We start from the raw sequence: 24,084 nt of genomic DNA on the forward strand, positions 1-24,084 counted from the left end.
AATCTCCATTTTAGTTTCAAACCTAAGAGGGGTGGCTCCTAAAGAGGAGACTCCAAGTCAACAATCTTCAACAAGGTGCCATAGAGACAACTCCAAGGCAAAAAAAAAATTTTAAAGAAAACTTGAAGACGATCCTGTAGACTCTCTCCTACAAGCGCTTTGGCAACAATCAAAAACACATCCTGCAATCTGCAGAAGAATCCTAAGATTCTCCCTCAAAAAATCAAGACCGGTTTGATGAAAACAACCAAGAGAATAGGAGCTATTGGCAAAGAAGAGAACTGCTCACCAGGACACCACCACCCCAGCCATCTTGTATGTAAAAAACGCAGCCGTTCGCCTTGCATGGAGTCAACTCCAACAAAAACCTAGAGCATTCAGAACAAGTGGTGATCAATTAGCAGAAAGAACAGAACAAACATTGTGCAGATCTGGTGTTCCAGCAGGATTTTATGAAGCTTTTAAAGCAGTGTTTGAACCTACAATCAGGTCCAAAGCCCTATACAGTACAGATGGTCAAACCTAATGTACAGAAACAGCTCCATTCGAAACCGACGGGCTGAACATTTTCCAAAGCCTCTTAGTGGCCAACCGAGTAGTCCAAGGCTCAGCTATTCAACATTATGACACAACAACAGATGAAAAATGAATTGGACATAGCTCCCACTTTGGAAGAAACCCTTAGGCCACTACAGCAGATGAAAAATGGCAAGGCCGCCAGATTGATGGAATTCCACCTGAAGCTCGGAATACGAAGGTCATGTACTCCATGCTAAACTCCATGAGCTCCTTTTGAGTTGCTGGGCAAAAAGGTGAACAGCCATCAGATCTCCGAGTTGCAGTCCCATCATCACCCGTACAAGAAAAAAGAATCAAATCGGATTGCTCAACTATCGCGAGTTACACTGCTTTCCATCGCTGGAAAAATCCTTGCAGGATACTCCGAACAATAGTCCCTGCTATTGCAGAAGAACTTCTCCCTGAAAGCCAATGAGGCTTTAGAGCTAATAGGAGCACCACAGATATGGTACTTGCCCTTAGACAACTGCAAGAGAAATGTAGAGAGCAGAACAAAGGACTCGGGGCGGGTTACAGACTGCCATTTGGGGTGGGCTGTACCCGCCCCTTTCCCAGTGTATCAAGCATCAGCTGCCAGAACGGCAGCCGCTGAGGCCCCGATCCGCCGCTTTTCAGGCGCGGGGAAGCGGCAAACCAGCTCGCCCGCAGCCTGAAAGGGGTGTCACTTGGGGCCTGCTTGGCCCCTTTCTCCTTGCTTCGCTGGGCGCAGCCATCTGAGGCTGCGGCCAGCGAAGCAAAGCGGCGCTGCAAACCAGGAAGGAGCTCCGAAACAGAGCTCCTTCCTGGTCCGTTGGAAAGGGTGCACTAAGCGCCCTGGGCGGACCGAGGACGTCACTTCACGCCACCCCCGTATAAGAGGCGGCGCGGTCGGACATCGTCAGGCGGCCCCCATGTGGAAGGGGGCCGCCATTTGTACGGACTCAGTCCGTACTAGGGTAGAGGGGTGCGGACGCACCGCACCTTCCTAACCCTAGTACGGACTGACTCGTATTTTAATGGCGGTATGTAACCCGCCTATGTAACATTTGCAACCTCACCAAAGCTCGACACTGGGAGTAGAACGATCTGTGGCAGATCCTGGAATGCTACATAAGGCCAGTAAGTCAAGTCAGATATGGCGACGCTCTCTCGGAGCCCTTTCTAATAACTAATGGTGTGAAACACGAGGTTGGTGTTCTCGCTCCAACTCTATTTACAATCTTCTTCAGCATGATGCTCCAAAGGCTACAGCAGATCTCGAAGAGAAGAGACGGCATTTATATACGCTACCGTACTGATGGTAGCCTGTTTAACTTAAGCCGCCTGAGGGCCCGCACTAAGACCTAACAAGGGGTAGGCAACCTTTTTGAGCCAGGGCCGGGTTGCTGTCCCCCTCAGACACTAGGGGGCCGAAGTAAAAAATAAATAATTAAATAATTTTTACAAATTAATAAATAAATAAACTGGGACAAACGTAGGAGCAAAATTTTCAAATGGAGACGCTTTTTTAAAATATGGAGGACAAGCAAAAAAATTGCTGATTTTTTTAAAAATGTTAATATAATGCATATTTCGGAGGCTTCTATAGACAATTGCCCCCTTGCCCACCTTGCCCCCCTTACCTGCCACTTTCCCCCCCCCTTGACCACTCTCCTAAGAGGCAAAGGCCCATGCCTCACACGAGAGGCCAAGGTTCTGGCGACAATCGGCAGCAGGACCAGCGGGGGCCCGGTCCCAAGGCATTGCCAGGCGTGCTCCAGCCGCAGGCCACAGGTTGCCTACCCTGCTCTAAACTATCTAGTCCATGAGCTTCTTTTTTTGCTGACGATGCAGCCCTCCTGCCCAAACGGAAGCAGCTCTGCAGCGACCTAATATCTTGTTTTGCTACAGCTGCAGAGCTCTTTGGGCTAGAAGTCAGTCTGAAGAAAATGGAAGTTCTCTACCAGCCGGCACCACAGGAAGAACACTACCATCCTCATGTCACTGTAGGCAAATCTGTGCTTAAGTCCGTCCAGCAGTTCACCTACCTGGGAAGCATCATCTCCTCGGATGCCAAGATTGATAAAGAGATCGATCACAGACTAGCAAAGGCATATAGTGCATTCAGAAGGTTTCACAAGAGAGTCTGGGGTAACAAACACTTGAGGCAAAGCACAAAAATCAGTGTGTATAGAGCCATTGTACTGTCTATTCTCCTATATGGGTCTGAAACATTGGTCACCTATCACCAACACCTATGACTCCTCGAACGCTTTCATCAGCGCTGTTTACGCACAATTCTAAATATACACTGGACTGACTATGTGACAAATGTTGCTGTCCTCGAGCAAGCAGGGATCACCAGCATTGAGACCATGCTATTGAGGACGCAGCTGTGCTGGGCAGGACACGTTTCTAGGATGAAGGACCATCACTTCCCAAAAATAATACTCTATGGTGAACTCTCCATGGGTCAGCATAAGAGGGGCACTCCAAAGAAGAGATACAAGAACTCTCTGAAACAACATCTCAGGCTTGGCCAAATTGATCACCAACAATGGTCCGCCCTGGCCTTGTACTGGGAGGCATGGAGATGCACTATCCATGATGCTGCAGCCTTTTTCGAAAGCTCATGCCCAACGAGACTCGAACAAAAACGACAACACAGAAAGAACCACAACCTGGGAACATCACCCAAGGAGACTTTCTGCTGTGCTTTCTGCAACTGGACTTGTTTATTTCGGATTGGCCTTTTTAGTCATCAATGTGCTTGTAGAAAGCACGGGATGTGTCCTTCCTGAATCTTCGTTCACGAAGAAAAGCCAGAGAGAGAGAGATGTAAGTCATCGGTGGTCAATATTTCTGTTTTCTTAACGTTCAACTGTAAACCTACCTTTGCACTTTCTTTCCTGACTTTCCTCAGTAATCATTACAAGTCTTTGGTATTTTCTGCTAGTACTTTGGTGTAATTTCCATATCTTCAATTTTCAATTTTACCTAACACAAATGCAGAAGAGGAAAGGACTAGTAAAGAAGAAGAAAGGAAGGAAAGAGGAATTTTGAAGAAATGAAGTGGGCAGGAATACCGGCAAAACAACATGAATATAATTGCAACAAAAAAAAAATTAAATTGCCCAATGTGGGAGGCACACGTTAAACACAAAAGTGCATGCAAACTAAGGTAAATAGTTTCAATCCAGCCTAGTTTTACAATATTGTCTTAAAGACATTCCATTATCTGTAATGCTGTTACACCTTGTATTAATAACCTGTAGCGGCAAACCATGTGCAGCTCTCAGAGGCCTCTCTCTTTGCCCCCTTGGCTGCTGCCTTGCCAAAGGCGTGGCACCAATCACGGAGCCCCACTACCCCACCACCGTTGCCACACCAAAAGCGCAGCAAGTGGTGGCAGGGGCCCCAATCGCCCCCCCCCCACCAAAGAGAGAGGCCCATAGGCCTCTCTCTTTACCCCACCGCCATTGCTGTGCTGAAAGTGCGCCAAATGGTGGTGGCAGCCCCCGATGCCCCACGACAGCTCCTCTTACCTGGGCTCCTCCTCTTCTGGGCCAGCCACTGCCCCTTGTGTGCAGTGGAGGCACTGCAGGCAGCTCCTAGAGGAGGAGGAGTTGTGGCCAGGCTGAGCACCCAGGCCCCTTGGGCCTGGGACAAACTGCCAAACCCAGGCGGGGACCATCCCAGGGCCCCAAACCTGGGATTGTCCCGGGTAAAACCGGGATATGGCAAGCCTAGCAGAAGGGCAGTGGCTGAAAGTGAGACTGGAACTCATTGGCTATGCTGTCTCTCTTCCTTTTTGCACAGCTCTATGTTCCTGAGAGAGGAAGGAAACGAGACACTGAGGGCAGTTCCCAAGCAACCAAGGGGGTTGTAGGTGGCTGCTGCTTTAATGGGCCTACTGGAGCTAAAGCATGGACGCCCTTTGTTTGGGAAGTGGTGCTCTGAGGGTGGTCCTTGGCAACCCCTGTGAAACTGTCCTGTGACCCTCCAAAGGGGTCCCGACCCCCCAGGTTGGGAACCACTGATCTAAGCAAAATGGCCCATGTTTGAAGTAAAACAGAGCATGTCTCCACAAGTAGTTCTTGAAGGAGAGAGGTTTTTATTAACCAATTGCATCTCTTCCATTCCCCCTCCTTGCTGAGGTGAATAACAGCAAATGAACAAGATATTGTTGCCATGTTTTCCCTTGATATTTGAGCCTATCCTAGGATCACAAGGTATCAGACTAGGACTGGGCTAACTGTAGTAACATGCCCCTTTTGTGAGAAATTGTTGGTTGACTAGCAACTGCGTTCCACAAGAGGTTCACAGTGAAGCAGTGACTGTGCAGATTCTTCTTGTGCTACTGACACCATATGCTCTTTTGTAACATTTGCACCCAGAAAGTCTTGCAAAACCTTCTGTGTTTGATCAAACACAGTACAGAGAGACTGACTGTTCCAATGGTTCTATCCCCTTGTAAGCTGGCACTGAAAAATACAGGCAATAGGTCCTTCTCACATAAGAATGCTTTTACTAGTTTTTAATTAAATACAGTATATTGTTTTCAAAAACAAGCTCTCCTCAGACAGAGTCCTTGGCTCTTCATCCATTGAGGCTGGCATAATCACATTCCCCTGGCTACAGCCTAGGCATTCAAAACCTGCCAACAGGTGTGCCTACTCAGGATGGGGTCTGACCTTAACTGCAGGAGCTGGCCAACAAAATCCTCCAAGGGTTACAGATGTGATTCTAGGATTTGTCTGATTTCACAACTCCTATTTTTGTGCTGTTAAATCTCGTATCTTGTTTAATTCAAATCCTTTGCTTTCATCCAAAGTTTCAAAGCCTAAACAGATTATTACTCTGCTTCCTTCCCTTGCTAGCCAGGAGAAAAGAAAGGGAAGAAGGTTTGTTTTCTCCTTCTGATAGACAGGACACCTGTGTATGCTTGCTATGGGTCTGAAATGCCAGTTCAGATAAGATGCCAACCCTGAATGTGAGTCTTGGTTGGGGATTTAGTACCATCTCTGAGGATAGAGGAGAACCATTGACCCAGACACTCACAAGGGTCTATGAAAGAATACATCCCAAGAAGCACCCAAGAGTTCAGTTCTTGGTTAGGATGACCCCAAGGCCCTGGTTCTCAAGATGACAAGATGACACTAGGCAGAGGAAAATCATTTTTGTCATTTTATACTGAAGTTCTCACATGCCAGTAGTTAAGCAAACCTTGTGGTCTTTGTGTTATCCAGAACATATAAGAATCACCCATGGGAAAATAACCTGCTTCTTCTCAGCCTAATATTATATTAATAGTGTATTATATTGTATTTGTTTTATTTTATAATTTATTTATTAATTTATTCATATAATGAATTGATATTATATTTTAAAATCCAGAAATTGAAATAGTTTTTTTCTTAAAAGTTGCTTTACTTTCAGAAAACCATATTGATATGATAAATATGATTCATAAGAATATGACATACAAATACAGTTCAGAAAAACTCAGTATTTCTGAGTACAGTTCAGAAAAGCATGACATACAGCACAAATCAGAAACTTGCCAGGATTTTTTTTTTTAAAATATGACTGTCTTTAGATCAAAAATGTTTCCCAAAGGTCTCCCTAACTCCTCTCTCAAAGGAAAATGTTTCCCAAAGGTCTCCCTAGCTCTCCCAAAGGAAAATGAAAGTCAAGACAGAAGAGCTGGCAGCCCTATTTCTATGCAGTTTGCTAGATTCAAATGTTTTGCAGAAACTAATGGTATCCAAAGGCACCAGATCCCATCTTGGTAGCTAAGCAAGTTCAACCCTAGTTAGTACCTGGAGGGGAGACCACCAATAAAGACTAGATGCTGTATCCTACATTTCACATCAGTGGCATCACTAGAATAGGTGTCATTCAGTGAGATAACTCATGGCGTAAGTCCCATGGACCCGCCTGAAATCTGTCTCATACACCCTTGTTGGAAATAAGCTATACTGAACCCATGGAGGAGAACGTCTGTGTAAACATTACACTTGTAAGAGTCTTCATATTTTGAATGATTAATGCATGGAGGGGGGATGACTTTCTCTTGCAAGTAGGCAAAATTAATAGCAACTTGCCTGCAAATACTGAGCTGCCTCCCAGGGCTAAAAAACAATTCTGGGACATACACTGTTTCTTCAAGTAACCTCAATTTTTCTCTAAAGTGAAAACTTTGTTGAGGTTTGCAGCAAGGTGAAGAAGTTGTGCATGACCAGAAGCCTTCTTGTACCTTGGGCAAAGCTTTGGCAAATTACCATATATATTCAACAAAGACACCCGAAGCAGCTTTATTTTGGCAGTCTGTAACAGGCCTAAGTCGACCTCATGTATAAGTCAAGGGTAAGTTTGGAGGCCAAAATTATAGATTTTGATATGACCTGTGGATAAGTCTAGGGCAAATCTTAAGGGCATTTAACAAAGGGTGCAAAGGATGAAGAAAAAGAAAACTGCCAAAAAACTTACAAAATTCCAGGAGGCATCCCTGTTTGTACTCACACTAAATGCTGGATGGATGAGAGAGTAGAGTGGGGTCAGTGCTTCCAGGACAGATTACACTGTCCTTTTTAAAATAAGAGTTGAACTACAGTACTTATATTGACTCGTGGATAATTCGACTCAGGTTTTTTAGGGTCAGTTATTTGATTAAAATTTCTAGACTTATGCATGAGTATATACAGTACTTAAAAAATAAACTACAATGATCTTGGTAGTTCTCTAAAATTCTTCAACAATACAAAACCAAGGGGTGTAAAAATAAGTTGAAACCTTCAATCAATTTAGCAGCCATTATGCCTGCAACAAACCAGTCATTGTGCCTGCTTCCTGAGGGTGCAGAGTCAATGAAAATAACGTGAAGAGGCTAGTTTAAACTAAGTGTTGTTTGCTGAGCTGCATAGATTAATGGAGAGCCATTAAATGGACAGCTAGCTTGGTGTAGTCATTTGAGTATTGGACTAGAACTCTGATAGATCAGGGTTCAAATCCTCATGGCTCAGCCATCAAAACCTACTGGGTGGCTTTTGACATATCACATTCTTTCAGCCTCAGGATGGCAATGGCAAACCGTCCCTGAACAAATCTTTCCCAAAAAAAACCCTCCACAATAAGTTCACTTTAGGATCATCACAAGTCAGAAACAATTTGATAGCACAAAATTACAGCAGGTTAATGGCAGCTCTTCTCTGTACACCCAAAGTGTGGTCATATAGTGCAGAAATGCCTTACCTTGCCTTGGTTAAAGCAAACTCACACCTGAGTTACCTTATGACAGTAGTATGGAGAACTAACATGGCAGTACTTATATCAGGGAGGCTAGAGCTAAATTTAGGAAATACACAAGACTTTTTTTAAAAAGTCAACTGAAGCTTCATTAGGAGCATTACCTCGTGGTTGGTAGTATGGAAAGAGGGGAAGATCTGGAAAGGTATGGATGCTTTTAATGAAATCCACAGATCCTCCTCCAACCCTCCCTGCTTTGATCTACTCATGACTATCTTGTACCTTTATGTTTTTTAAAATAATAGTAGCAATGAGGGAAGACTTCAGAAAGTTGGGAAATCTAAAATATGAGTACTGGGAGGAAGGAAAAGAGAGATTGACACTGCTATAGTAACTTTTAATATTTATAATTTTTGTTACTTTTGTATATCTTTATGTCATTTTATTCTGGTTTAAGAGGATTTTAACAATTTTAAATTTTATTGTAATGTTTTTTAAAATGTTATCTTTGAGCCACCTTGGGTCACTTCTGGGAGAAAGGCAGCATACAAATGAAATAAATAAACAAAGTCTCTCTGCTTCTCCACCCCCCATCACTCTCTGAAAAGACATTTGAGGGAGGATACAAGGGAGGTGGGAGTAAGGCATCCAAGGCTTTTGGCTGGAAAGGTACATCCATGGTTAGAGGGGCCAAGCACCTGTGTGCCACAGGAGAAGAAAAAAAGAAGGAAGTGAAGGAGGGAGGGAGGGAGGCAGAGTGCAAGATGGGAACTCCTACTCTGGCTTCTTCCTTGAGCAGAGAAGAGGAGAAGTCCTTTGTGGCATGATGGTTTTGCTTCTCCTTGCCTTCCTCTTCAACTCTCTGGCTGTTCTCTACTTTTGCTGCTTGGTCACCTCCATGCTGCAAAGGACAACAGCCACTTGGAGAGATCAGTCTAGTGTGAGTTCACTTCATGTGCCACGCCTGACAAGTCAGGGGAAAAGGGAGTAACAGGCCTTATACCAGGGTTTAAAGATAGAGCAAGAAGCAGAGTAGCTGAAGTTCAATGATGAGGGTGGGTAGGGTTGCCATAGCACGCCCCCCCCCCCGTGCCCAGCCCGGTTTTGGGGGGGCCCTCCCGGTCACGGTCCGGTTTGGGCCCCCACCCGTGCATGGTCCCCTGTTTGGGGGCCCGCTCCGGCCATTGCCGCTGCCGCTAATGCGGCTGCTGCGGCGCCAACCCACCTCCTCCTCCAGCTCGCCTTCCTCGCCTCCAAGGCGAGGGCTTGAACACTGCCCAGCCCAGGCCTCAGTAGGGGCTAGTGGCAGGCGCGCGTGCGCGCGGAGGAAAGTGGGGCAGGGAAAGCGAGGCCCCATTCCCTTCCCTGGCTTCCTCTGTCGCCGGCGGAGAAAGCCAGGCAGAGGTTTGGGACTTCGCTTCAGCGAGGCCCCACTCCCTTCCCTGGCTTCTTCCGTCGCCGGCAGAGAAAGCCAGGCAGGGGAAAGAGCCTTTCCTCTTTCTCCTACTCCTTCTGCCTCCTCTCCTCCTCCTTTTCTTCCTCCCCTTCTTCCTCTTCTTCTTCCTCCTCCTCTTCCTTTCTTCTTCATCTTTTTCCTCCTCTTCTTCTTCCTCCTCTCCTCCTCCTTTTCTTCCTCCCCTTCTTCCTCTTCCTTCTTCCTCCTTTTCCTCCCCTTCTTCATCTTCTTCTTCCTCCTCCTCTTCTCCTCCATCTCTTCTCCTCCTCCTCCTCCTCTTCCCCTCTTCCTTCCCTTCTTCTTCCTCTCTACTTCCTCTTCTTCTTCCTCCTCCTCTTCTTCTTCTCCTCTTCCTCCTCCTCTTCCTCCCCTTCTTCTTCATCTTTTTCTTCCTCCTCTGCTCCTTCCTCCCCTTCTTCCTCCTTTTCCTCTCCTTCTTCTTCATCTTCCTCCTCCTCCTCTTCTTCTCCTCCTCCTCTTCTTCCCCTCTTCCTCCCCTTCTTCTTCCTCTCTACTTCCTCCTCTTCTTCTCCTTCTTCTCCTCTTCCTCCTCCTCTGCCTTTTCCACTCTTCCTCCTCTTCAATGCCCAAATGTGCTGTTTGGAATGGGGGAGGCAGGTTGGCCAGAAAGGGAAGTCCATTTCTGCCATCTGTCTAGGAACAATGTCCAAATGTCCTCCATTTTGATCATGCCTAAGAAACATGCATTTATATTAACACTTTTAAAAAAGCATCATTTTTTTGCATGTCCTCCATTTTTACAAAATATGTCCTACATTTGAAAATTTGTCCTACTTTTGTCCTACATTTGTCCCAGTTTCAAGGTCCAGAATTATGGCAACCCTAAGGGTGGGGGTGGACTAGGAGAAGCCGCCTGGGCTAAGCTACAGGATGGAGAAACACAAGACACAGTGAGAAGCCTCGCCAGCCAGCTAACCTTCCTGCTTGTGGGCCAGGGAGGAGCCAGCACCTTCCAACATGTGGAAGTCATTTTGGTATCACTCCCTCTGATTGTGGAACCTGGTGTGGTCCGCTCATCCTGCACTGCCCTAGTGAAGCCACTGTAAAGAAGCAAGAAACCTTTGGATGGCAGAGCGTGATGGCCATGCAAAGAGAGTACTGCCTCAAGTCTTCCAAAATAATGCAAAAATAGACATTTTACCCCTTACCTCCTTTCATCTCTAGACCAAAGGAAGGTTTATTTGAGTGACATGAAGGAAGACCAGAGAGCAGAGTTTGGGCTCTGTAAATGAACAGGTTTTCAGGTGCTAGCTACCTCTTCCTGAAAAAGTGACCTGGGCCAGCCCTGGATTCTGGCTCCATTGGAATGTTTTGAAGCCAGGCTTACAGCTATCTTAAAAGTAGAGCAGTGTTGTTTTAGAGAGGAGATAATCTAGGGGGGGGGGAGGGTGTTGGAGAGCTGGGTAGTGATGTTATGTGATGTAAGGATGGGAAACTGCTGGGAAGGCATCATTTTAACAGGGAAAGTGAAAATTCTCATTCTCTCTCTCTCTCTTTACAATCTATAATTCAGGATGGAAAACATACCAACAGGGACAAGACTCCATATCCTCTCCTTTCCTTTCCTTGCTGTTGAGTTTTAATTGAATGCAAACTACAGTGGGCCCTTGGTATCGGCTGGGCTTTGGTTCCAGGACCCCTGTGCATACTAAAATCCGTGGATGCTCAAGCGTCATTAAATAACACTGGCATAGTAAAAATGGTGCCCCTTATATAAAATGGCAAGATCAAGGTTTGCTTTCTGAATTGTAAATCTTTTAAAATATTTTCAAGGCATAGATTGTTGAATCCGTGAATATGGAGGGCTAACTGTACAATGGAATACACTGCCTTAGGGTGTGGAGGAGTCTCCTACTTTAGAGATTTTAAAACAGAATCTGGATGGTCAACTGTTGGGAGTGCTTTGACTGTGTATTCATGCATGACAGGGGTTTGACTGGATGGCACCTGTAGTATATTCCAGCTCTCTGCTATGATTCTATACTTTTGCACTTTTAGCTCAGTTTGTAGCAACTTCATTAAGCTGAGGACAAAGAGGAGGAGAGAGAAACTGGGACATTTTAAAAGCAGCTGAAGAAGTGGGATCATATAAGTTTAATCAGGACTGCCCTTGCCAAATGCCAAGGGTATGTAACCACACATAAAACAGTGAATAGGAAATAAATTTTAGAATAAAAGTAGCATGCAAATGAAGTATGTTAAACCTTCCCCTGTGTCCTTTCTTCTGCAGAACTTCCCCCCATATGCCTTCTACCTCAGCTCAACACTGAGGAGATTATCGCATCGCCAATTACCACCAGGATAGACATGAGTTGTAACCATAAAAGACATATCTTATCAGACCGCCCTGTATCAGGCAGTAGGCAGCCCATATCCAATCCAGGCTTCTCCCACAGATTTTCAAGAACGGGAAAATCATTCAGTACATACTGGATGGGCCAGATCCACCTGAGCAAAGTGGTCTGTCATTGTCACATCCAATCTGAATCTCAAGTCAGGTTAATATCAGAAGCTACAGGTGCAAGCCTCTCCAGTACAATGTTTAAGTGGTCTCTTGTCTTAGTGACAGAAAATGTCTGATACCTACTCTAAGTGGCAGGTCTTGTGAAATTTACTTTTTAAGATTATATGATGACTCAGGGATTCTTGGAATTATAGGCCAAAAATGTAGCTTTGCCAAAGTCTGCACGTGGTGTTCCTTGTCTTAAGGGAATACTCTGTCCTCTTCACTTTTATTAACAATGGAGTAACTCAGTAGCAGAGTTGTATTTAAGGTTGTCATGCCACCTGATTTGGCCAGCTTCTAGGCATGCCATCTGGTGCCCATTGGAGACATCATCTGGTCTGAATACCAAGCTTTTTGTTATTGTTGTTAAAGCAAGTCTCTATTTAGGAGCAAAATTGTGGGGCAAAATATGCAGTCACTTTTTATTCTGTTGGTTTGGGGAAAAAACAATCCAAGCCTCTGCCTTTGAATGTGTTTAGCTAATGAATGAAGTCTTACATGCAAGATCGATACTGAAAATAGAGTTACAGAGCTAGACATGATCCATTTTATCTTAGTTCCAGGTTCCAGTTTGCTGGGTCAATGTAAGCTCTTTAAAAGCAAGTCTAGCTGAGGTCTGTTTTACAGAGCTCCTTGAAAGGCAGTTGCAGGCTGAGCTTCACTCAGTACAAGTCACTATAAACAATGGTGGAGGTGGAATGGGGTAGCCAGACCAACCCTAATGTCAGACCCTGCTCCAAAGCCACAGGGGCCACCACAACCCCCAGTGGCAGCAGCAGTTGGGGCAGTGCCCCCACAGGCACCAGTGAATCACCCGGCCTGCCCCCCAGACTTCAAAACCCAACAGCCCAACACCTGGGGGTGAAGTTCAATGGGAGAGCAAGCCATTTACCTTACTTCCTTGCCCAGGTGGCCAGCCACATGAACAAATGAGGGCATACTTTCCCCAAGGAGGGAGCTAAGGTAAGATGTGTGGCCTTTCACCTGGAATGCAAGGCCACAGACTGGTTGGTGGAACTGTATGACAAGGGAGCCCTGAAACTACAGGACTTGCAAACATTCATGATGGGGCTGCAAACTTGGTTTGAGAACCCTTTCCATGTGGAGAGAGCCCGCACCCATTTGATGGCTTTGGAGCAAGGGAGCCACTCAGTGTCTGATTATGCAGTTGAATTTCACAACTTAGCAGCACAGGTCCCAGACTGGCCTGAGGCAGTCAAGGTGCAGTATTTTAAAGAGGGGCTATGGTCAGGCCTCTTGGAATGGGAGAGAGAGAGAGAGAGAGAGAACCCTCCCATCATGAGGGAATGGATCAGACTGATGGGGGAAGGGGAAATAATCAGAGGAGGTCAGGCTGATGAGGCAGCGCAAGAGTGGCATCCCCAAAGGTGCAAGCTAGAAGCTGAGTCCTGCTTATAGCCAGACCAAAGGAGCAACCACACATGACCCTGAGAGAGAATGACACATGAGTCTGGGGCTCTGCTTGGTGTGTGGCAAAAAGGGCCACCTGATAGCCAACTGCCCAGAGAAGGAGACCAACCCTCATGGGACCACCATCAAAAAGACTTCCATGCCAGCCCTGTGTGGAGAGATGCTCTAGAAAAGAGATGGCAACCAATCATGTGTTGAAAGTGTCATCTTGGCCTCAGAGGGAGCGATCAGGCAGACCCAGCAACATCAGGGACTGCCTGAAGGAAGAGGCCCCTCCCTCCTTAACTGTCACCTTGGCCTCAGAGGGAGTGATCAGGCAGACCCAGCTCCATCAGGGACTGCCTGAAGGACAAGACTTCTCCCTCCTTTAACTGTCACCTTGTATTTTGTATTGTATTACAATTTTTACTGTACACCGCTATGATCATCGCGGAATAGCGGTCTATAAATAAAACGTATTATTATTTATTATTATTATTAAAGTGGCCAGCAGGAATGAAAAGGAGGAGGAGAGGACATTGGATAACACGGACTCAGACAACAGCACAGAGCCATCAGGGAACTTCCCAGGCCTGCCTTAGACAGCAACGGAAGGCAGGCAGTACCCCCATGTTGAATGGAGGAGTCCCCCTTTATACCTTTCGAGTCAAGCTAATGAACCCAAAAAGAGGTGGGGTGGGAACAATGGACTTGGTAGCAGCCATAGACTTGAGCTGCACCCAGTGTTTCATGAACCCAGTGATAGCCACAGGGTTAAATTTGGGCATTAGAAGTTTGGATGCCCCAATTTCCTTTCAGCAGATGGATCATGCACTATTTGTTGTTTGAGGGAGTTCTAGTATACCTGAACGATGTACTGATCAACTTTCAGGACTTGCAATCCAACATTAGACTAGTAAGAGAGGTGCTAGGGCACCTCCTTGACAATCAATTATATGTTAAGTTGCCCAAATGTAAATTTCACACTCACAAACTGGACGTTTGGGGATACCATGTGTCTACAAAAGGAATAGAGATGGACCCTAACAATGTCCACTTGGTGCTGGAGTGGGTCCCTCCTAAAACAAGAAAGCAAGTGCAGAGCTTTTAGGGGTTTGCCAATTTCTATAGTCAGTTTATTTCCAACTTTGCACAGATGGTACTGCCCATCACTGACCTGTTAAAAACCAAAAGTCACCTGAAACAAAAATCCAATGATGAAGGTGTCAAACCCAAGCCCTCCACCAAAATTCAGTGGAGCCAAGAGTGTCAAGAAGCATTTCAGAAACTGAAACAATTGTTCAGTACCAAGCCCATCTTAAAACATCCAGACCCTGACCAGCCATTTGTAATTCAGGAGGAAGCCAGTGATGAGTCCTAGTGGTGTCACTATTAAATGCCTGTACTGCAGCCACTCACTTAAAACCATAAGGTTGCAAGTTCAATACCAGCGAAAGGGCTCAAGCTTGACTCAGGCTTGCATCCTTCTGAGGTCACTAAAATGAGTACCCAGATTGTTGGGGGCAAGTAGCTTACACTTGTAAACCACTTAGACACTGTTAGTTCAGTATGAAGCGGTATCTAAATGAAGCTGTTTGTTTGTTTGTTTGTTTGTTTGTTTGATGTGGTGTTGGGGGCAATGCTAAAGCAAAAGGGTTCCAAAGTGGTTCTGAGGCCATGTACCTATTTCTCAAAGAAGTTCCAGGAGGCAGAGTTGGGCTGACCTACTTGGGAGCAGGAGGTTTTTGCTGTGAAATGGGGCCTTACAAAATTGGCGACAATTATTGGAGGGTACACCCCACCCATTTGAGGCCTGGATGGGCCACCATAATTGGAAGCATTGCAAGCCCCAAGAAAGCTGAGCCCCAAACAGAGCAGTTGGGCCAAATACTTATATAGGTCTAAATTCAGACTCAAGTTTTTCTGGGCAAGAAAAACATTTTGGCTGATGCCTTATCCAGATTCCTACAACATAAGAGCAAGCAGCAGGCCCTGGTAGACATTGTGTTCACACTGTAGCAGTTGGTACTTGTGGCAACTACCCGAAGCCAATCCCAAAAAGAGGAGGTGGGTGAATCAGCACCCTCTGACCCCATACATCATTGCTTTTGTGAGGCCGCAGCCAAAGACCAAGGAATGATTTAGGGAGCTAGGTATGTTTAGCCTGGAAAAGAGATGGTTAAGAGATGATATGATAGCCCTGTTTAAATATTTAAAGGGATGTCATATTGAGAAGGGAGCAAGCTTGTTTTCTGCTGCTCCAGAGACTCATTGGTACAAGCTCCAAGAAAAGGGATTCTGAAAAATCATCCCAACATACTGGCCCAGAGAGATAGACTATGATACAAAGGAACCAGGATATATATTCCTGAGGAACTGAGAATAAAAGTGTTGCAGCTATGCCACAATGCTAAGTGTCAGGACACTGGGATTTCCTAAGAACTTGGCACCAAATACACAATACTGGTGGGATGGGATCAGGCAAGATGTGGACACTCATGTAAAGAAGTGTACAGACAAAACCAGTAGGAGGAAAACCCCAGTGTTTGTTGCGATCTCTGCCAACTCCAGGTGCCCCTTGGAAACACATAGCCATGGTCTTCATCCCAGACTTGTCTGATAGTCATGGATGAAACACCATTTGGGTGGTGACGGACTTGTTTTCTAAGCAGGTCCATTTTGTAGACTGCAAGGGCTTGCCAACCACAGCCAAGTTGGCAGACATGTTTATCGCCCATGTTTATAAATTGCCCTCCAAAATGGTAAGTGATTGAGGTAGCCAGTTCGCAATTTTGGAAAACACTGCAAAAGATTTAAAAAATGGAGATCGAACAGGCAATGAGCACGTCCCATCATCCCCAAATGGATGGGCAAAGTGAGAGGGATAATTCTGTGTTGGAGCAATACCTAAAATGTTACACCAGTTATCTACAGGATTACTGGTTTGAACTGTTGCCACACACAGAGGTGGCTTTCAATGGGGCAGTGAATCAAAGTATGGGTAGTTCCCCTTTTGAGATCATGTATGGCTGTGAACCTCAAACTGTACCTTCTCTGGTGGTGGAGCCATTGGACCCAGTGCAACTAACACAATGAATTACAAAAATTCGAGCAGCTTGGCATCAAATAACAGCTTTGGATGAGGCCAGGAAGGATTACAAAAAGTATGCAGACCAGAAATGGAATAAGATGTGGACCTTGGTTCCAAGGAATAAGTTGTACTTGTCCACTAAGCACTTAAAAACTAGACAACCAGCTAAAAAGTTGGGACCTAAATTTTGGGGCCTTTTACGGTTAAAAGATTGGTCAATGAAGTGACTGCTAAATTGGATTTGCCTAAATCATACAGACATTTACACCCTGTGTTTCATTTCAGCCTGTTGAAGCCAGCTCTGATAACAGATCCCTGGAGATATGAACAAGAACCACACCCACCCTTGGTGGCTGAAAGAGAGCAACACTTTGAAGTGGCAAAGATCTTGGACTCACATCTTTAGCAAAACAAACTGCAGTACTTGATTAGATGGAAACATTTTCCAGTGTCCAAGAATGAATGGGTCTATGCCCATCACATGGATGCACCAAAACTAATTCAGTTGTTTCACATGAGGTACACTGACAAACCTGACCTAGCGGGGAGGTTGATGGAGGGGGAAGTTACTCATGGGGTGGCAAGATGTCAGAATGCAAGTGTGGTTCCGTCAATGTTGGTTCTATTCTTGGGGGGTTTGTATTGGGTGATGTGCTTGGGGGGATTGGTCTAGGCGGGGTTAATTTGCTTGGAAATGGTGCCTGTCACTGTAAAGGGGTTAGGAATGAGGAGGAATTTTGCTTTCTATAGAACTGTAGAACTTTAGACCTAAGGAATGGCATGTGAGGGATAAGTGGGTGATAAGAGTAACATTAGGCTTGGGCTATGGGGATATATTTTGTTCGCCAAATAGCTGGGGTAGAGTTATAATAATTTGTACTTTAATATTATTTAATATTATGATAGTGGGTGGAACTGGCCAGATCTGACCTAAACGCTTTGTTCTGTTCTGATGTCTTTATCACAACTGGATTAATTGACTGTACATTGGAATTTGAGTTTACTGGTTCTGACAGTGGAGTGATTAGAGTGAAGGGGATGGGATGTAACAAAACAGAATAATGCTGCCATACAAGGCTTAGAGTTAAAGGTTCCATGGAGTTTGTTGTTTTTCATGACTTGGGAGCGGTATATACAGTCCCGAAAGGGTGGGCTGGAGGCGTCCATTTTAATTCCCAAGGGACACCACAGCAGCCAAACCGAGCTGCGTCCATCTGCAGTAAAAGGAACCCAGAAAAGCTAGGTTCTTTTTAAGGTGTCTGGTGCACATCACAAGGGCGCCATTGGTGCACCAGTGACATAAGCGATGCACAGCAACTTCTGTATGCTGCTTTTCACTTATATCATCATGGTGGCACCCATGTGGATGGGATGCCACCATGATGCCACCGCCATTACACACTAGGGTTCGGGAGTGTGTGGTTACTGCGCATCCCCGAACTTTAGTATTGGCGGCAGCATGCCGTTTTTGGCCCATCTGTACTGGGCCTTGGTGATGTAGCAAACTAGCAATGTTATGCATTTTTATTAGCTATCTATGCCAAAAAATACCCCTTCAAATTCCACTTTATGAGAGGCAATTAGGGTCCTCCCACTGTAGGAGAGGGGAAAAAACATTTCCATTACTGTCACTTTCTCTCCATTTCACCTTGTCTCCCTTCTGCTGATTTTATCTCCCTCTCCCCCAACTCCTTCTCTTGCTGCTTCTTTAGAAGTCAGGCGGCAGCTTGAATTGAAGCAAGGTTGGAAGTGCAGCTGTGGCTGCAAGTGAGGGAAGCATGCTGCAGGGGCAAAGTGGAGCAAGCTGGAGGAAGGAAGAAAGAAAGGGCATGCAGCAGATGCAATGTTCAAGAGAAGGAAGATATGTCAGCACAAGATGAGAAGAAAGGAAGGTAAAAGAGAGAAAGGAGGTAGACACATGCAGTTGGCAGAGTGCAAGAAGCAAGAAAAGGGAGCATGGTAAAGGTGTGAGATGAGTCCAGGGAGGCATTGTGAAGGCATGAGTTGAAGCAAGAGAGAGAAAAGGAGGCACACAAGTGGGTGAGAGATGCAGTGAGTGGATGAGAGGAGCAAGATAAGTAAGTATAAGGTGAGGCAAGGGAAGGAGGCAAGGACAAGAAAGAGCCAAAGAAGGGAGTGTGGTTTGTATGTTTTGTCCTTCCTTTTCTCTACATTTTCCCCTATGAATCACATGAATGTAACTCTCAGGAGCTTTCTGTTATATGTTTATGGATCTGTTCCTTTTTGCAATCAGTTAAAAAAAATGATGGCAAAAAAATGCTATGAGAACACAGTAGCATTAGAAGTGGTTTGTGCATGACAAAAGGTTATACTTATTTTTATGTCTACTGGTCTACACTGAATGAGTATTTGGCCATTCTACGTGGTTCCCATCTTTTCATTAATACCCACATCATCTGGCCCAAGGTCACATAGTAAATTCTAAGACGATACAGGGATTTTAACCTGGGTGTCTCTGTTCCAAGTCCAGGACTTTAAACATTATTCTAGTTCTGTCAGGATAGTAGTTACTAAAGAATGAGTATTGGCACCACACATTTTACCACTAAACTCCATTTCATTGATATGTGGTAGATCCTAGACTTACAGAGCTTTGTGATAGATCTTTCAGTGGTTTTCCCTTTCCATATTGCAGCCTCCATGTAGATCTCAAAATCTGCTTCAAAGTGCTGGGAACCCTTCCAAAGCTGGTTTCTGAGTGACACCAAAGGGTGCAGAAGGGAAGAGAGAAGAAGAGAAAGGTTTTTCGATTTTTGTGGAGCTACTGATACTCAAGAGTAGACCATACTGGGACAGATGGATCAGTGGTATCATGATAAATGAATCCTGTTATGTTTGAGTTATTTATGATGTCAGAGCTAGAGAAAGCCTGAGAAGCCTTGTGCTTCCATATCTTTTAACTGTCCCTTCAATGGGAATTTTGTTTAAGCTGCCAAATCCTGTGATAATCATCTCCAAACCAGAAACTCAGTTAGACAGTTAAGGCCAGCAGCATCTTTTTAATGGTGTCTTTGAACACCATTGGCACCATAGGATGCAGATCTTGACAAGGACACATGGCAGTGCACTGGTCTAGTGCTAATCTGACATGGTCATCACTCAGAGCTAATAATGCAGCAAACATTATGTATGGGGCGAAATTATAGTTCTTTTGGTTTTATATTTTAATGTCAGAATGTTTTAATTGCATCTCCTTGGGGAGATGCATCTCCATCTAATCCAGCTCTTAATTAACCCAGCACACCCCAAAGAGAATCTATAATCACTTATAAATTAAATATGAAAAGAATTATTTATCTAGGAACAGCCGCCTAATGACTTAGCCTGTGACGCTTATCTTTGCTAATGATGATGGATCAGGAAGAAAAATTTGGAGGGGAGGAAAGAGCATCCCTTCTCTCCACAGTCTCTCTGCAGGGGTTACCAAATAGTCAGGATGTCAACAGAATATTTTGTATAAAATTTAGTGCAAACAGACAATTAAGAGACGGAAGAGGACTGGCTGTATTTCAAAGAGGGCAAATATGAAATCGTTTGGTCAGCACCACTAACAGGAAAAAAAATTAAGCCAAAAGTTACAAACTCATAGTCCTAGACATCCTGACAACTGACCTACATGTGTAGTAGAATCCTGAAGCCAGATTGTGGACTACTATACCATTCAGGTTGTGACAGAAGTGGAATAGCATTTTTTTTCTTCTTGAAATGTAGCAGGATGTCTGTCAGAAAGAAAGAAAGCTCATAAGTGAAAATGGATCTAGTCTGTTTCCTGGTGTGCTAGTTTTCTACTTTTTTTTTTCACTTTGGGGAAGGGATCCTTAAATGTGGTATCTAGAGTTACCAGGTGAAATAAGGATCAAGGCTCCTGTGCCTGAATGGTTACATATGTCAGAGGGAGTTGACAATGATTGAAATTCCCTTTTCTACACAACCATTAAAGGGACATGAGCCCTACCCCTTATTTCACTTAGCAACCCACCTCCTATCTCAGAGTTGGATAGCCTATTTCTACCACTTCAGAACTAGGCAGTAGTCCCCAGAAGACAGATCTACCTGGTCTTAGGTTTAGAGAGGATATCTTCATCCTGTGCTTGAATCTATCCTCTTTCTGAAGTACTGTGCAGTCCAAGTTTAGTTTAAAGATAAACCATCAAGAAAATGGGGAGTAGAGACTTTGCAGTTGCTCATCCACAATTAAAACATGGATTGCAGATGGAGCAAGCACACACGTTACCTGATCAGACTTCCCCACTGTCCTGGGATATTTCTGTTTAACCTTAGTATTTTATTCCAACATTTGCAGCTTTACATGTAAATTATCATATGCAGTTTTAGGCAAATCTATGCCATCGCTACTACTACTACTACCACTTCTTCTTCTTCTTCTTCTTCTTCTTCTTCTTCTTCTTCTTCTTCTGCTGCTGCTGCTGCTGCTGCTGCTGGTGCTGCTGCTGCCTGGAATTCTTCCAGTTCATTTGCTCACCTCATTCTGATGCTCATCTACACTGCATACTAGCCATAATTTTGTTCTTTGTTCTGAGACTTCTCATATCTTTGTTCTTTTCCCTCATTAACCATTGGAGATTTTTTCCCTATACATAGTACTTGATATGTGAACCAGAGGTTTAGGTACGTACTCTGGCACAGGTTTTTGAAGTATCCTGCACAACAGGCAAGAGAATGTTGTTATTGCAAAATACAAAACCTGCAGAATTTAACAGCTCTACTAAGTCATGCTTTGGATTCTTTGTTGCACAGCTGATGTGCATTATTCCAGTTTTTCGACCTTGTCTCATTTCCAAATTTTTATCATAGCCTCCATGATGCTGGCCCCTATGTACTCCCCACTCCATCTTCATCTTTTATACACACACAGATGGTCTGGACATGTATTTTTGGAAGGCTTTTCTGTTTTCTGTTTTGCAAACCACACTCCAATACACTTTTCAAAGCTCTCATGTTGCTCGCACCTAGTGCACAATTCTTTGTTCCTAAGCTAAATTTATACATTTCTTAAATAAAAAAAAAACCTTGAAGACAGATAGTGAGAAGATATTAGTTCTTGGGGGGAATGTAACAACCAAACAGGAATACAATATTCCCAGTGTAATAACCTGAGCCTTATCTTCTGTTTAAAAAGATAAACCTTGGGACTAGGTCAGGTCCAGAGTCACTGGCTCTCTGTGAAAGCAGACTCTCTCTGCTCACTATAATAGGAAATCATTTTGTGTCTGATAGGAGCCTGAAAGAAATGCCAGGTCCCTTTCAATCTTTGTTTCCCTGGGGTTCAGGGAGGGAGGTGGGGGACACAAGGTGAGTGCTTATTCCTTTCAGCTTTGCAGAGCCAAGATCAAACTGAATCTGATTACAAATCAAAAAGACTGTTGAGCTGGCTTGGAGTGAGTTCTCACATTACTACCTCAGTGGTAGTGAAAGGACTTCCACTTAGCAGTGGCTCTATACAGAAGCCTTACACATGAAAAAGCATGTAAAGAATGGGCAGATTGGTTATCACTCACTTACTTCCATTACCTATACCTCTTGGGGAATATTCATAGCAGCACCATGCATTTAGGTTGGTGGCTGGGGCTCAGGGCTGGCTCAAGGCATTTGCTATCCGAGGGAAGGACAAAATGGTACTTATCGGTGGCTGTTCTCAGGCTCTGGTGAAATTACTACATGCAGTTTTTCAACTGTGATTAGATCTGGCAAAAAGCTTTGGCAATACTTATTGCACAATGACCCCTCCAATACATAATAATATTAAAATAATAATAAAAGATTTATTTATATCCTGCCTCTTCCGTTTGGGGATCAAGGCAGGTAACAACAGAGTTTATACGACACACAATATAAAAACAATAAAACCCACAAAACCCTGACCCAATCCTCCCTCCCAAACTATAAAATTAACATAAAACATGATTAAAATATATAACAATACAACACTACAAGATTATTCTACAATTCACGAATGACGAGGAGATATAGTAAGAAGGACAGATAGAATCGGTTCTGGGCGGTTATAACTCAGGGAAGGCCTGCTGGAAGAGAAAGGTTTTTGTCACTTTTTTAAAAGCCTCCAATGAGGATAATTGGTGAATCTCTTCCGGCAGGTCATTCCAAGCTTTAGGAGCTGTAGCAGAAAAAGACCTCTGGGAGGTCACCGCCAATCTGGTCTTTTTTGGATGTAAAAGATTTTCCCCAGAGGAACGGAGTGTACAGGAAGGATGGTATGGCGTTCTTTCAAGTAGACTGGACCCAGGCCATGTAGGGCTTTGTGTGTAATAACCAACACCTTGTATTGTGCCCGGAAACTAATAGGCAGCCAGTGTAATGACTTTAGAATAGGTGTAATTTGGTCAAACCTAGATTTTCCGGTGACCAGTCTGGTTGCCATGTTTTGTATCAATTGAAGCTTCCGGACATGGCACAAGGGTTGCTCCATGTAGATTGCATTACCAAAATCAAGACGAGAGGTTACTAGGGCATGTACAACCGTTTCTAGGTCTCGCTGCTCCAGGTAGGGGTGCAACTGGCGTATCAGTCGAAGCTGATAACAGGTGCTCCTGGCTGTCACCTCAATCTGAGAGATTGCTGCTGCAACCCCTAGCCATGATTAAGGTGTCCCTTTTCATTGATGGGGCAAATTGATAGGGCAGATAGCACAAGTGCAAAATGTAGCACAAGTGCAAAACGTCACTCCCATAGCAGCCACATTATTGGCAGTCACATGGTATAAGTATCCCCTCTTCTGTCCCTATCTCTCCCCCCTCCCCTTGTTATTCCCAAGCAACCCAATTACCTATAGCTTTTTGTGGGGTTTTGGGGCTATGTGGCCATGCTCTGGAAGAGTTTATTCCTGATGTTTCACCAGCATCTGTGGCTGGTATCTTCAGAATCTTCAGAATCTCTGAAGATGCCAGCAACAGATGCTGGTGAAACATTAGGAATAAACTCTTCCAGAGCATAGCCACATAGTCCCAAAACCCCACAAAAACTATGGATTCTGACCATGAAAGCCTTTGATTTCAGAACCCAATTACCCTTTTATGTTTCTATTTCTTCTCTGTTTTCTTTTTAAAAACTAAACAAATTGCAGACAGCAGAGCTCCAGAGTTGTGCAAAACAATGAAAAATAAAAATAACACCCCTAGAAGGAATGCTGGGTGGAGCATAAGGCAGAGAGGTGGGGTTAAGGGGAAGTCAGGAAGCAAGTGTGATGGTGGCCGTCATGCGATTGAGAAGATGTGCAGTGATGCAGGACTACAAACAGATATAATTTTATTTACACTGACAAGTGCAACTGCAGTGAGAACGGGGCTCATGTGGTAAAGCCCTGGAACTCCCTTCCTAGGGAAAGTAGCTTGGCTTCCTCCTTGTTGCCTTTTCATTCACAGGGGAGGATCTTTTTATTCCAACACTCTTTTTGTTTTTCAAGAAAGGGACTCTTCTAAATATGCCATTCTATCTTTATCTTTTGCTTTTAAATGGATATGTTTAGAATGGTTTTAATGCTATGGTCCACTTCATAGCATTTTACGCAAGGCATTTTGCATTATTTTACCTTTTTGTTCTTTTCTGCAAGATGCCTTGAATCCCAGCTTTGGTGAAAGGACAGAGTATAATAAAATAATGCAGTGCAATGTAATGCAGTACAAGAAGATGATGATGATGATGATTTCCTGCATGGCAGGGGGTTGGACTGGATTTCCTGCATGGCAGGGGGTTGGACTGGATGGCCCTAGTGGTCTCTTCCAACTCTACGATTCTATGATTCTATGATTCTATGAT

The sequence above is a fragment of the Sceloporus undulatus genome, chromosome 1 (assembly GCF_019175285.1).
Source record: "Sceloporus undulatus isolate JIND9_A2432 ecotype Alabama chromosome 1, SceUnd_v1.1, whole genome shotgun sequence".
Lineage (NCBI taxonomy): Eukaryota > Metazoa > Chordata > Lepidosauria > Squamata > Phrynosomatidae > Sceloporus > Sceloporus undulatus.